The 14,834-nt window shown below is 42.4% G+C and overlaps 1 protein-coding gene and 1 long non-coding RNA gene across 7 annotated transcripts in view; one reads left to right on the top strand and one right to left on the bottom strand.

The window, feature by feature from the left end:
* nek7 (NIMA related kinase 7) overlaps window positions 1-14,834 on the bottom strand; it is a 118,185-nt gene that overhangs the window by 72,204 nt on the left and 31,147 nt on the right. The gene's annotated exons all lie outside the window — the stretch shown is intronic.
* LOC134299006 (uncharacterized) overlaps window positions 5,772-14,834 on the top strand; it is a 32,475-nt gene continuing 23,412 nt past the window's right edge. Inside the window, exon 1 of the long non-coding RNA XR_010006165.1 lies at window positions 5,772-5,843. This is a non-coding gene — a long non-coding RNA (uncharacterized LOC134299006). The remainder of the gene's footprint in view (window positions 5,844-14,834) is intronic.

Below are 14,834 nucleotides of genomic sequence, written 5' to 3'. Positions count from 1 at the left end.
TAATTTCCATTCTTCATTTTCTCTAATAAGGTATTCTTTATATGTTCTTGTTTCTACACTTAAGGCTGGTCTTATAACTGCTTCTAATGGCCTCAACCAAAGGGGTGTTTTCGGTTCCATACCTTTTCTATATTTTTTCCAAATGTCTAATAGTCCCCCTCTAATTATATGTTTATTAAAGTCTTTATTTAATTTGTCTCCATCGTACCATACATATGCATGCCAGCCGAATCTTAATTCATATCCTTCCAAATTTAATAGGGTCTTATTTTCTAATTTTATCCATTCCTTCATCCAGGACAGAGCTGCAGCCTCGTAATAGGTCCTTAGATCGGGTAAGCTTAGCCCCCCTCTTCCTTTATCATCAATTAAATTCCGGTATGCTATCCTCGCTCTTTTTCCAGCCCAAATAAAATCTGTAATCTTTCTTTTCAATTTCTCAAAAAAATTTATTCCTTTGATAATGGGTATATTTTGAAACAGGAATAGCATTTTGGGGAGTACCATCATCTTTATTACTGCAATTCTGCCCATCCATGTTAGTGGGATTGTTTGCCATCTAGTAAGATCTTTTTTAATGTCTTCCCATACTTTGACGTAATTATCCTGGAATAAATTGATATTTTTGTTTGTGACCCATATACCTAAATATTTTACTTTTGGGATCACCTCGCAGTCTGCTGCGGCCTCCAGTTTCTTACAGCTTTTAGCATCTATATTTTTTACTAAAAACTTAGATTTTTCCTTGTTTATAATAAATCCTGATATGTCACCATGTCTTTGAATAATGTCCAATACTTTTTTAATACTTTGTAGTGGGTTAGTTAGAATACAGACTATATCGTCTGCATAAGCCCTAATTTTTAGTTCTTGGTCACTGATCTTTAAACCCGTAATTTCCTTCTCTTCTCTTATTCTGACATTTAAGATTTCCAGACCCATAATAAATAATAGTGGGGACAGCGGGCAACCTTGTCTGGTCCCTTTTTGTATGTCGATGTAATCTGATAGTTGACCATTGATGTTTAACCTTGCTCTTTGATTAGTGTATATAGCCCCTACTGCCCTTTTGAATTGGTGGCCAACTTCAAATTTTTCTAACACTTTTTCCAAATAATCCCATCTAACATGGTCAAAGGCTTTTTCTGCATCAATAAAGAACAATGCCAAATCTCTATTTGGGTCTTTTTCTGCTACTTCCAGGGTGTTCAATATCAGTCTGATGTTTTGATTTACTTGTCTTCCTGGGAGAAACCCCACCTGGTCTTTATGAATGATCTGTGCTAGAGCTTGCTTAATTCTATTTGCCAATATAGTGGCAAATATTTTGTAATCGCAGTTCAGCAATGATATTGGTCTATAATTTTTAATTAAGTCTAAATCTTTATCCTGTTTAGGGACTAAAACAATTATGGATTCCTTCCAAGATTCTGGAAGTTCCCCCTTTTTCAAGACCACATTCATCACTGACACCAACTGTGGTACTAGCTCTTCCTTAAACGTTTTATAGTATAGGGTCGAAAGTCCATCTGCCCCAGGGGACTTATTTACTTTAGCCATATTTATTGTCCTGATTACTTCCTCTGGTGTAATTTGTTTGTCTAAGTCAGCTTTCATTGCTTCTGAAATTTGTTCTAAGTTTGTCTCCTCCACATACTGGGAGATTGTCTTAATCTCCCCCTGAGTTTTTTTGTATAAGTTGGCATAATATTCTTCGAATAGTTTTTGTATCTGTTGTGAATCGGTGACAGTTTCTCCTTTATTTTTTATCCTCATTATCAATGGTTTTTTCTTTGCATCTTTTATTTGCCAAGCTAATAATTTCCCTGGTTTGTTTGCATTTTCAAAAAAGTTGTATCTATTATACATAACTTTCCTTTCTATTTCACTAGCAATTAGCTGTTCGTATTGTTGGTGCAATTTTTTTAGTTCACCTTGTAGTCTTGTCTTTGTACCTTTTTCTTTTTCTATTTCTAATTCCTTTGTCCTGATTTTTGATAACAACTCCAGTTGGGCCTTATTTTTTCCTTTGTACCAGATCGAGTTTTGTTGTATCAATAACCCTCTAATTACTGCTTTACCAGCGTCCCAGACTATTCCCTCCTTCATTTCTTCTTTAGCATTGTCCTTAAAGTAATTATTAATCCCCATTCTAATTTTTTCCCTATGTGACTTGATTTTCAAAATATAATCATTCATTCTCCAGGCTCTGTTTCTTTTATATCCCACTCTTAATTTCATTAATATCGGATTATGGTCGGCTAATACTCTTGGTAATAATTCAATCTTCTCTGTTTTACCCACTAGTTCCTTAGTGCCAAATATCAGATCAATTCTTGAGGATGTGCCATGTCTATGTGAATAGTATGAATACTCTTTCCTTGTTGGATTGTGGACTCTCCAGATATCATAAAGTTCCCAATACTGAATTTCCCTTAGGAAGGATCCTGGGAGTCGGCCTTCCTTCCTGTCCTTTTTAACTTTACTATCTCTGTCCTCTTTGGGCACCATGACTCCATTAAAATCCCCCATCCATAACATTTCCTTTTCCCCATATTCTGCTAATATACGTGTCAATTTTTTATAGAACAGTTTTTGTTTGTTGTTTGGTGCGTAGACTCCAACTAATAGTACCGGGGCTTTTTGTATATATACTTTAATTATTAATATTCTGCCATCCTCATCACAGAATATTTTCTCTGGTGCCAGATCTTTTTTTATATAGAAGAGTACTCCATTGGTCTTTTTACTGTTACATGCTGTGAATAAATGGCCCAGCCTTTCTCTTTTTAACAGGTGACTATCCTTGTATATCAGATGTGTCTCAACCAAACACACTATGTCTGATTTGATTTTCTTCAAGAAATGAACCACTTTCTTACGTTTATAGCCATTATTCAAACCGTTAATGTTACAAGACATGATTTTTAAATTTTGTACAGACATTTGAATCTACTCAATCCCATCCCCCCACCTATTCCCCATCCCAGTCAGCAAAAGAAACATATTGTATTTCCCAATAATCAGTTCATTACTCTTAATGTCCCTTTATTTGTTAGTCTGTTCCCCCACTCTTTTCATCTTCTTCCACTTCTTCAACTTCATCTTCCTCTTCTTTTTCTTCATCTGTCTGGGTGCCCTCCTTCTCATTTTCCTCCTGCTCCTTCTGCTTTCGCTCTTTCCTTTCCTGTGGCACCCCTTTACCCCTTCTGTGCCCCTGGCTCTCATCGCCTGCAAGCTGTTGTTCTCCCCCCGGAAAGTCCTGGGCATATTTCCTTAGGAACTGTTCAACCTTCCCTGCATCTGTAATATAGTGTCTCTTTGACTTATGGTAGAAGGAGACACCCTTTGGGAAGAGCCAACGAAAGGGGGTGCCTTTGTTCTTCAGTTTAACCACCAGTGCATTGAATTCTTTCCTTTTTCTAAGAAGCCTTCCCAGGATCTCCTTCATCATTAATATTTTCTTTCCCTCAATCACAATTGGGGTTTCATATTGTTTTTTCAGCACTATCTCCTTAAATGTTTTGGCAACAAATTGTACTATACAGTCCCTAGGTACTTTTTTTTGTCTTGCGAAGGCTGAGTTGATTCTGAAACAAGACGAAATTGAAGCATGAATAATGTCCAGATCTTGCTCTTTCAGCAGCCCTGCCAACATATTAGCAATGAAAGAGATGAGACTTTCTCTTTCCAGGCCCTCCTTAAGACCTCGTATCCTCAAAGAGCACTCACAGGCTTTCAATTCTTGCATCGCTATGGCATCTAAGACCTGTTCATGGTGGTCTTCATAGGTTTGACTCTGCTCTTCCAGTCTTTCCACTCTTTTTTTAACAGATTTTTGGTCTTTGTCCAGTTTTGCAAGTTTATTGTCCATTTGGTCTTGCCTATTAGCAATTTTTTGTAAGTCCTGCTGCACTGCTCCTATTGCTTGTGTCAGATTTTCAAACATTGATCTAATCTCCAGGAGGGTTTGGTCTGGTGCTGCTGCTGCTGCTGCTGTGGAGACTTGTTTTTTTATTCAAAATGATCTTGACAGATTAGAGAGATGGGCCGAAACTAACAAAATGAAGTTCAACAGGGACAAATGCAAGATACTCCACTTAGGCAGAAAAAATTAAATGTAAAGATACAGAATGCGGGACGCCTGGCTCGAAAGCAGTACGTGTGAAAAATGTCTTGGAGTCCTCGTGGACTACAAGTTAAATATGAGCCTACAATGTGATGGGGCGGCAAAAAAAGCCAATGGGATTTTGGCCTACATAAATAGGAGTATCATGTCTAGATCCAGGGAAGTAATGCTGTCCCTCTATTCTGCCTTGGTCAGAATACTGTGTCCAATTCTGGGCACTGCAATTGAAGGGAGATGTTTACAAGCTGGTAAGTGTCCAGAGGAGGGCAACTAAAATGATTATGGGTCTGGAGAACAAGCTCTATGAGGAATGGCTTAAAGAACTGGGCATGTTTAGCCTGCAGAAGAGAAGGCTGAGCGGAGACCTAATAGCCATGTATAAATATGTGAGGGGAAGTCAGAGGGAGGAGGGAACAAGCTTGTTTTCTGCCGCCCTGGAGACTAGGACGTGGAACAATGGCTTCAAACTACAGGAAAGGAGATTCCACCTGAACATTAAGAAGAACTTCCTTACTGTGAAAGCTGTTCAGCAATGGAACTCTCTGCCCCAGAGTGTGGTGGAGGCTCCTTCTTTGGAAGCTTTTAAGCAGAAGCTGGATGGCCATCTGTCAGGGGTGCTTCGAGTGTGATTTTCCTGCTTATTGGCAGAGTTGGACTGGATGGCCTGTGATTCTAGGTCTGGCAACAGATGTTACCCGAAGAATCAGGATGCTCTCTAGATATCTCATGGGAAAACTATTGCTAAATATGCCGTCACATCAAAGCACCTTTTTGAGCTTTAGGATGTGCTTCTTCCTTTGCCCAGATGAACTGCGGGGGCCTTACTTAGAAGCTCTGGAAATCCCAGTAACCAAAGGCACTTCAAGTAGAACAATCCAACAAAATTTTATTTTACAAAGTCCTTGGCAGACTTGGCACATGTAATTAAAGTTGCAAATAAAAACAGTCAACTTATAAACCTTGTAGATGTTCCTTGCTTGCTTTCCCCCTTTAGGTTGCTAGGTTAACTTCCACCAAAAGCAAAGAGGTCCAGAGATCCTCTTCACCCTAGCTCTGAGCTGCTATCAAAAGATCTATAACTATCTGAGCTCAAAGCTAGTTTTTGAGGCGAAGTTGGTAGGGCTTCCTCCACTGGCAAAGAACTCCGAAGATGTTCTCTGCCCCAGTGCCAAAGCTATTAGAAAGAACAGGTCTTTCCCCTATCTATGCTTGGCACTGGTTTTAAAGGCAGGTCAATTGTTTGTACTTACGATGGCCTTTTCAGAGTTGGCCTGGCTTGGTCACACAAGCACATCTATGATGTTTTTACTTCAGTCTAGAAGGCAGAATAGGCTTCTCAAAATGGAGCCTTCTATCCCCAGGAAAAGGGGCGGTCTCCAGAACAAAATGATACATTTGCAGGCTGCAAGCAGCAAAGACTTGCAAAAAGACTAAACTATCAGACTGCTGCAGAATCTGCAGCAACCCTGGAGCAAATGCAAACAGATGCTATTCCTACAACTATAAAAATGCAAACCAAACCTCTGGGGGACGGAACACTAAATGCAATTTTTAAACCAATCACATTGCTAAAAAAATGGAGAAGGAAGAACAACGCCTAAGAATTTCCTCACTTCTGTGCCTTACCAGTGTTAGGATGATAGAAAGCATAGCCACTTTGTTGCTAGTTATGATCTAAGGAGGAGGCTGAGTGGCAGAACAGAACAGCGGAATGGTAAGTCATATGAATGGAATGCTGAAACAAAAAAAAAGTCTGACTAAAAGAAGGGAAAGGAAGGTCTAGCACAGTATACTCAAGTTTGTGTGTTTTTTTAAAAAAAAATACTGAAAGAGAAGCTAGTGTTGATGGAAAACACAGAAGCAAAGGTTTATGACTTAGGGTTTAAAGGATGCCTGGCAAAAGAAAAACGTTGCCGCATGCAGCTGCTTTAAGTCAGAGTCAGAATGAAAAACACAGTCTTGCTGAGAACACCCTGGCATAAAAATCTACAAAACCGGCCCATATGGTCACTTTCCAAAAACCTGATTACCTCCAAGAAAACATAGTGGATGCATTCAGACTTACTAGCAAGAAGCCTCAATTCTCTGAGAGCTTCATGCTCCTTTGTACTAGGTCTAGTCTCTCTACCAGTGTGAGGCATTAACAATAGTGTCAGATCCTACGCACATGTTTAAATTGTATGCTTACACAACATGGAGTTTGGCCCAATTCCCAGGACTGAGCTGAACACTCAGAAGCCTTATAAGAAAAAAAAATGGTTTGTTAACAGTAATTAGAGCTCAATGACTCACAAAAAGTGGTTGCTCCATAATGTGAAGACAGAATCTTATTACAACAGAACCACAAACAGCTATAAAAATACTCAGGGTAATAGTCACATCTACAATTAAAACTAGGGAGCTCTAAAGGTTTACCTTAGAAAATTCAACATGTGAACAGAAATGGTGCCTGATCCAACTAGTTTCCCCTTCTAAATCATAATTAATTTCAACTTTATGCTCACATTTAGAAAGTAAAGTCTGTCTGGTTGCTATCACTCTATGTCTCTGCCTTAATGTTTAAATGTTATATTGTACAAGGTGCTTGGATATAATACAACAGGATTTTACATACAAATGACAAATAAACAACAGTATTAGTTGTGGAATTCAGCTGTAGAAAACATAAGCAACCTATGGCTATGGCTTTTAACAGCATGCAGCCAATTTAGTCAAAGCTCACTACTGAAACAGCAAAAAATGCCCTGGACAGCATTCATAATAACGATTTAGCATGCTGTAAATATTTTAAGTAGCATATATCTATTGAGTGAGATGTTCAGAAGCCTGGCTAAAATAGTAATTATTCAGTGAAGGCACAAAATAACAAGAAAATATGCATTGATGTACACTAGGTTTTTGTGGTAAGGGTCCTCTGCCCACAGTTACCAATGAGCAACTGAGGACCACACTTTGTGCCACTCAGCTGCCAACATTATACCATGGTTTTGCAGAATGGTGAAAAGACTTGCTCTAAATCACATGTGTCAAACTCAAGGCCCATGGGCCAAATCCAGTCTGCCATGTGGCTATTCAGCTGCTGGACTACTATATTCCTCAGAGACTGCATGGCTAGAGCTGATGGAAGATGGATACAGTAACATCTGGAAGGCTGCAGTTTGCTCTGTTTTGTCAGGATAGTGGCATTTGGATTAGAAGATGCCCCCATAGTTCCTAAGGGCCCTTCCAGACAGGCCCTATATCCCAGGATCTGATCCCAGGTTTTCTGCTTTAAACTAGACTATATGAGTCCGTACCGCAAAATAATCTAGGATAAACAGAAAACCTGGCATCAGATCCTGGGATATAGGGCCTGTCTGGAAGGGCTCTAAGTTAGGGGAAGGTGTGAATTCTGAGGCAGAATTCAGACCTTCCTCTGACTCTGGGTAATGCAGGGTAAGGCTACATTAAGGTGCCTTTCCCCACATTATCCTGGATCAGTCCCACATGGCGTCTGGCTGCCGCAGGACGATCTTCATCTACACCAACCTTATTGGTCAGTGTATGTTATGGTTGAGCCTTATGGCTCCGATACTGGGAGACGTGGTCGTAAGACTCCTCGGGAATCAGACTCTCTTGAGGAGCGAGAAAGGAAACGGCTGCGGGACTTATTTGCAGAACCAACTGACGAAGACTCCTTTGAGGGTTTTACCGAGGGAATGGAGGAAGAGATGGTTAGCTCAGAGGAGGATGATATGGAATGGACTCGTGTGAGGGAGGATTTGGGTGCCACTGGCAATGATAGTATGGGAGGCGACTGGGGGGTTGCAGGATTAGACCCGTGGACGAGCTGGAGGGATGGGACGGGATCCACAGCTGGGGATGCTGTGGGGCGTAGTCAAAGGTGTTTTAGCTCTGATGAGGAGGATGATGATGAGGCACCTGGAATTAGGGTAACAGCTGACAGCGATGAGGAGTTGTAAACTGGCATAAAATGGGGTCTAGAATCCAGGGCTAATTGCGTTGGGCAAGGTAATCTGGACGAACGCTTGGGCTCTTGTTAGGAATTTCCTGAAGACGGGTGTGATTCGTTTGCTGAATACGTAAGTTACCAAGGACACTGAGCATAGACGGCGGGAGGAACTGTGTGGGCTTTTCCTGTGCAACTTGTGTTTAATCTTAATAGCTTGGACCTCCGTCGTCTTTTTGACGGACATTAATTGCCTACTCTGGATTGACGCTGGACTGACTGACTGACTTCGACCTTGGACTATCCCTTCTGTGATTATCGGTGGAACTGGTGAACTAAAGACGTCTGTACCTGGCCTTCGACCTTGGACCGGATTGGGACCCTGCTGACTGCTTCTGCCCTGATTGATGTGTTTGGACCCGGAGTTCGCTTGCTGCTCGGAGGAGTAACAACTTAATCAACCACAGCTGTTGAGTAGCAGAGAGTAATCTGCTGCCAGTTATTTATGTTTCATTGAATCTTAGTTTACCAGTTTTGTTTGTTTTAAGAGCCAGGCTGAAGTAAGCATTTTTGGTTTAACCCGGATTAAACTCCCGTTTAATCCGGTTTATCTTTTGAACTGTTTTTTAGTGTCTTTTCATATTGAAGGCGAGTTTTTGCCTAGCCCTTTGTCTGTTACGGGCATTTTTGGTTCTGTATCTTTAATAAACTGTGTTGAATCTTATCTGGTGGCGTTCTGTCTGTGACAGATTGCCCAACGCCAGAAAAAAGTTTTCTAGTTAGGTAATTACGTCAAGAAGACGATGGAGGAGCTTAAGGCTCGTTTTGACCAGCTGCAGGCTGCATTTTACGCTGCACAAGCAGCACAGCCAGCTAAAGGACATGTAATGACTCCCGAACGTTTTGACGGGTCTCGAAACAAACTGCCTACTTTTTTGGCGCAAATTGAACTTTATTTTTCCCAGATTAGTGCACAAGCTTTCCCTACGGACACCAGTAAGGTGGCATTTATTTTGAGTTTACTGACCGGTCCTGCAGGACAATGGGCCACTAATTTGATTTTGGGTAATGACCCAGTCAAGGACAATTTAAATGATTTCAAAAAATTATTATCTGACACTTTTGGGGATCCCCTCCATATGGAAAATGCTAGCTGGGCTCTTTATCGGCTAAAACAGGGCAAGGGGTCTGTTTTGGACTATTTAAACAAGTTTCATTCTTATCGGCATCAATTAGACTGGGGGGAGAACACGTTTATGCTTCTGTTTATTGCTGGCTTGAATGACTACCTCCAGGATGAATTGGCACGTTTGGAGCCGGCAGAAAGCTGGGACGCTTTGGTAGCTAAGGTGTTGCGTTTGGACGCCCGGTTCGAATCTCGCAAACAGTCTAGGGCAATGTACGCGCCATCTGTATCTGCGCCAAGGGCACCTGTGATGAAAGGGGAGGAGCCTATGGAGCTCGGAGTGTTTAGAAAACTGTCTATGGCAGAAAAAGACCGTAGGAGACAATTGGGATTGTGTTTGTATTGCGGGAATGCTGGGCATTTTGCTAGGAATTGTAATGTTAAGCCTTCTCAGCTTTCGGGAAAAGGCCAGCCCTAGTGCGACGTGAGTCCAACGCATTAGGGCTTCTAAAGCAGTCACTTGAGGGGAAGAAACATGTCTTTGTACCCATTTCTTTATCTGTTGGGGGAAAAGAACTTGCTTCTACTCTGGCACTGCTGGACTCAGGGGCTACGGTCTCATATGTGGATGTTGGGTTTGCAAGGAAGCATGGGCTTCCTACCGTACGTAAAGCATGCGATATATGGGTGGAAGGAGCGGATGGGAAACTACTGGAGTCTGGGGTGGTTAATCGTGAGACCTCAGAAATAACGTGGGAGGTACAAGGAGTAACTGGAAAGTTTGTATGGGACATTACACGGTTACCAAGATACAATGTAATCCTGGGAATGGATTGGTTAACTTTAGTAAATCCTCAAGTGGATTGGGTGAAGCGTACTATAGCTTTTAAGAGGCAGGAATGTTTTGCTCTTAATCCTTCTCAGCTTGACATGGAGGGAGTGCCTGCTGAATATAGAGAATTTCAAGACGTGTTTTGTAAGAAGGAAGCGGATAAATTGCCGCCTCATAGACCATACGATTGTGCCATTAGACTAGTAGAAGGCGCTACGTTGCCAGCAGGAAGGTTGTACGTGTTAACGGTACCAGAAAGACAAGCCTTGAGGGAATTTCTTGATGAGAACTTGGCTAAAGGGTTTATTCGCCCATCTAGTTCTCCAACTGCTGCACCTGTGTTTTTTGTAGCTAAAAAGACAGGAGAACTCAGATTAGTATGTGACTACCGGATTCTTAACAAGCACACCATTCGTGATAGATATCCGCTACCTTTGATTTCGGAATTACTGTCAAGAGTGCAAGGGGCTAAGATTTTTACCAAACTTGACCTACGGGGGGCGTATAACTTGATTAGAATACGGGAAGGTGACGAATGGAAGACGGCATTTAACACGTGTGTCGGATGCCACGAGTTCCGTGTAATGCCTTTCGGACTTTGTAATGCGCCTGCTGTCTTCCAAAGATTCATAAACGATGTGTTTAGAGATTTAATTGACCAATTTGTAGTAGTTTATTTGGACGATATATTAAGTTTCTCTAAGGATGAAAGAGAACACCAGCAGCATGTTAAGCAGGTATTACACCGTCTACGGGGTAATGGGCTTTTTGCTAAGGCTTCCAAATGTGTTTTTCACGTGCCTGAAGTTGAGTTCCTGGGACATGTAGTTTCGGGAAAGGAACTAAAAATGGATCCACATAAAGTTGACGCAGTCAACTCATGGCAAGAACTCAAATCCAAAAAAGATGTACAGCGATTCTTGGGATTTGCTAACTATTACCGAGAGTTTATCCCAAACTTTGCCAAACTCACTGTACCTTTAACGCAACTTTTGCGTAAGAAACAACCGTTTGTGTGGGGACGGGAGGCTCACGATGCATTTCTACAATTGAAGTCTAGTTTCCAGGCTGACAATATACTAATCCATCCAGACATTGATAGACCGTTCATAGTAGAAGCAGACGCTTCTAGCTATGCGCTGGGGGCTGTATTATCTCAAAGGGATTCATCAGGGACTTTGCGTCCCTGTGGATTTTATTCCAGACAACTAACACCTTTTGAACAAAATTATACGATTTGGGAAAAAGAATTGCTGGCTATCAAGGTGGCTTTTGAGGTGTGGCGGCACTGGTTAGAGGGCGCACGTCATCAAATTGTGGTCAGATCTGATCACAAGAATTTAGAACATTTACAAACTGCCAAGAAATTGAATCAACGTCAGATTCGATGGGCTTTGTTTTTCTCTAGGTTCAATTTTAAAGTTCAGTTTGTAGAAGGGAAGGTAAACTTACAGGCAGATGCGCTATCTCGTAAGCCTGAGTTCAAAACCTGCGAGCAGACAGTGTGCCAGACCATTTTGCCTACTGCTTCTTTATGTGTGGTGGAAAACGAGGCTGGGTTACATGCTCAAATCTTAGAGGCTCAGAAAGAGGATAATTGGACTCAAGAGCAACTCATACTACTGTCGGTAGGGAATCGAACTGAAGGGGTCACTGAACCAAAGTGACTCCATCTTAGAATGCCTGTCTGCTTGAAACCAGGGATCAGCCAGTCTTCTATAATAAAGATAAAACTGCAACTTGCTGTCTTGTGACAAGATAGCATGTGTCCTGTATGTTTAGCAAGAATCAGTTGTGGTTAAGCTAGTGGTTAGCCGATTCTGAGAAATGTATGAAATACATGTACTTTTGCATAAACTGTTGCAATGTTCTACCGTTTGTGGTGGGCTACATCCTGGAGTTGTTTACAAGTCAGGATGTGCCTGCCGACCACAAACTGTACTGTGGTTTTTCTAAGGAACCGAAATGTGATAAACAAGTTGGGTATAAAAGACCCCGGAGCCTTTGGCTCGGGGCAGACAATTTTTGCTCGCTTCACTGCTGCGTGAGGCTATTGTCTGTCTGTAGCTACAATAAAGGTGTTTGTCCTCAACCCTTTGGACTCCGAGTGGTGCTCATAGCGGCTTGGCAAACCTGGGGTATGTATAATGTGATTGGGGGACTCCCAAATCACCCCTTTCAGAACTATGCTGCCTCATTTACAAGACCAGGAGGGGGTATTGGTACGCAATGGACAGGTTTATGTACCGGCAGGTGCACTTAGGTTGGAAGTTATTAGGGCACATCATGATGAACCAATGGCTGGGCATTTTGGCAGGTTTAAGACCGTACTCATTACCAGAAACTATTGGTGGCCAAAAATGCGACAGGACATTCTCCGATTTTGTGATAGCTGCGCAGTTTGTCAACAAAGTAAGACGCCGGTCGGGCGCCCTAGGGGTTTATTATCTTCCTTGCCTGTTCCTGATAGACCGTGGCAGATTATTTCCATGGATTTCATTTCTGATTTGCCTAGGTCTGGGGGTTATACATGTATTTGGGTGGTGGTGGATCTGTTTTCTAAAATGGCTCATTTTATACCATGTTCAACAATTCCAGCGGCTCCTACATTGGCTTTACTATTTACCAAACATATTTTCCGTTTGCATGGGGCTCCTGAGGTTATTATTTCTGACAGAGCTCCTCAATTTGTGTCTCGTTTTTGGAGGCATTTCCATGAGTGTTTGGGAACCAAATTGAATGTCTCCTCTGCTTTTCATCCACAAACGGATGGTCAATCTGAGAGAGTTAATGGGTTGTTGGATCAATATTTACGTTGTTTCTGTCTGGAACAACCAAGTTCTTGGGTAAAATGGCTGTCGGTGGCTGAATTTGCCTATAATAACGCTGTACATACGTCTAGTCAACACACCCCATTTGAATTAACTTACGATTTCCATCCGCGGGGAGGGGTGGCACCATCAACCAATGTGGTTTCCTCTGACCCGGTGTACCGTTCCTCTGAAATGGCTGCCTTACATGATGTTGCTCGTCGGTTGTTATTAGAAGCTAAGTCAGCGCAGAAAACTCAAGCCGACCGCCATAGACAAGCCGGGGAAGAGTTGGAGGAAGGGGATCTGGTCTGGTTATCCTCTAAATATATTAAACATGCTGGGGGAAAGTTTGCGCCACGGTATTTGGGACCTTTTCCTATTATCAAAAAAATCTCTTCTGTGGCATTTAGACTGCGTTTGCCTTCTTCTTTCAAGATTCACCCTGTCTTTCATCGTTCTTTGTTGAAGTTAGATACTTCTGGGCGCCGTAACACTGTAGCTGAGGAAATCACTGCTGTATCTCCACCTTTGGAGGAGGAGGCCTTTGTGAGAGGGGATAGTGTTATGGTTGAGCCTTATGGCACCAATACTGGGAGACGTGGTCGTAAGACTCCTCGGGAGTCAGACTCTCTTGAGGAGCGAGAAAGGAAACGGCTGCGGGACTTATTTGCAGAACCAACTGACGAAGACTCCTTTGAGGGTTTTACCGAGGGAATGGAGGAAGAGATGGTTAGCTCAGAGGAGGATGATATGGAATGGACTCGTGTGAGGGAGGATTTGGGTGCCACTGGCAATGATAGTATGGGAGGCGACTGGGGGGTTGCAGGATTAGACCCGTGGACGAGCTGGAGGGATGGGACGGGATCCACAGCTGGGGATGCTGTGGGGCGTAGTCAAAGGTGTTTTAGCTCTGATGAGGAGGATGATGATGAGGCACCTGGAATTAGGGTAACAGCTGACAGCGATGAGGAGTTGTAAACTGGCATAAAATGGGGTCTAGAATCCAGGGCTAATTGCGTTGGGCAAGGTAATCTGGACGAACGCTTGGGCTCTTGTTAGGAATTTCCTGAAGACGGGTGTGATTCGTTTGCTGAATACGTAAGTTACCAAGGACACTGAGCATAGACGGCGGGAGGAACTGTGTGGGCTTTTCCTGTGCAACTTGTGTTTAATCTTAATAGCTTGGACCTCCGTCGTCTTTTTGACGGACATTAATTGCCTACTCTGGATTGACGCTGGACTGACTGACTGACTTCGACCTTGGACTATCCCTTCTGTGATTATCGGTGGAACTGGTGAACTAAAGACGTCTGTACCTGGCCTTCGACCTTGGACCGGATTGGGACCCTGCTGACTGCTTCTGCCCTGATTGATGTGTTTGGACCCGGAGTTCGCTTGCTGCTCGGAGGAGTAACAACTTAATCAACCACAGCTGTTGAGTAGCAGAGAGTAATCTGCTGCCAGTTATTTATGTTTCATTGAATCTTAGTTTACCAGTTTTGTTTGTTTTAAGAGCCAGGCTGAAGTAAGCATTTTTGGTTTAACCCGGATTAAACTCCCGTTTAATCCGGTTTATCTTTTGAACTGTTTTTTAGTGTCTTTTCATATTGAAGGCGAGTTTTTGCCTAGCCCTTTGTCTGTTACGGGCATTTTTGGTTCTGTATCTTTAATAAACTGTGTTGAATCTTATCTGGTGGCGTTCTGTCTGTGACAGATTGCCCAACGCCAGAAAAAAGTTTTCTAGTTAGGTAATTACGTCAAGAAGACGATGGAGGAGCTTAAGGCTCGTTTTGACCAGCTGCAGGCTGCATTTTACGCTGCACAAGCAGCACAGCCAGCTAAAGGACATGTAATGACTCCCGAACGTTTTGACGGGTCTCGAAACAAACTGCCTACTTTTTTGGCGCAAATTGAACTTTATTTTTCCCAGATTAGTGCACAAGCTTTCCCTACGGACACCAGTAAGGTGGCATTTATTTTGAGTT

The sequence above is a fragment of the Anolis carolinensis genome, chromosome 4, assembly GCF_035594765.1.
Source record: "Anolis carolinensis isolate JA03-04 chromosome 4, rAnoCar3.1.pri, whole genome shotgun sequence".
Classification (NCBI taxonomy): domain Eukaryota; kingdom Metazoa; phylum Chordata; class Lepidosauria; order Squamata; family Dactyloidae; genus Anolis; species Anolis carolinensis.
The sequence above is the reverse complement of the archived record's forward strand: the minus strand, read 5'-3'. Positions and strand labels throughout refer to the sequence as shown.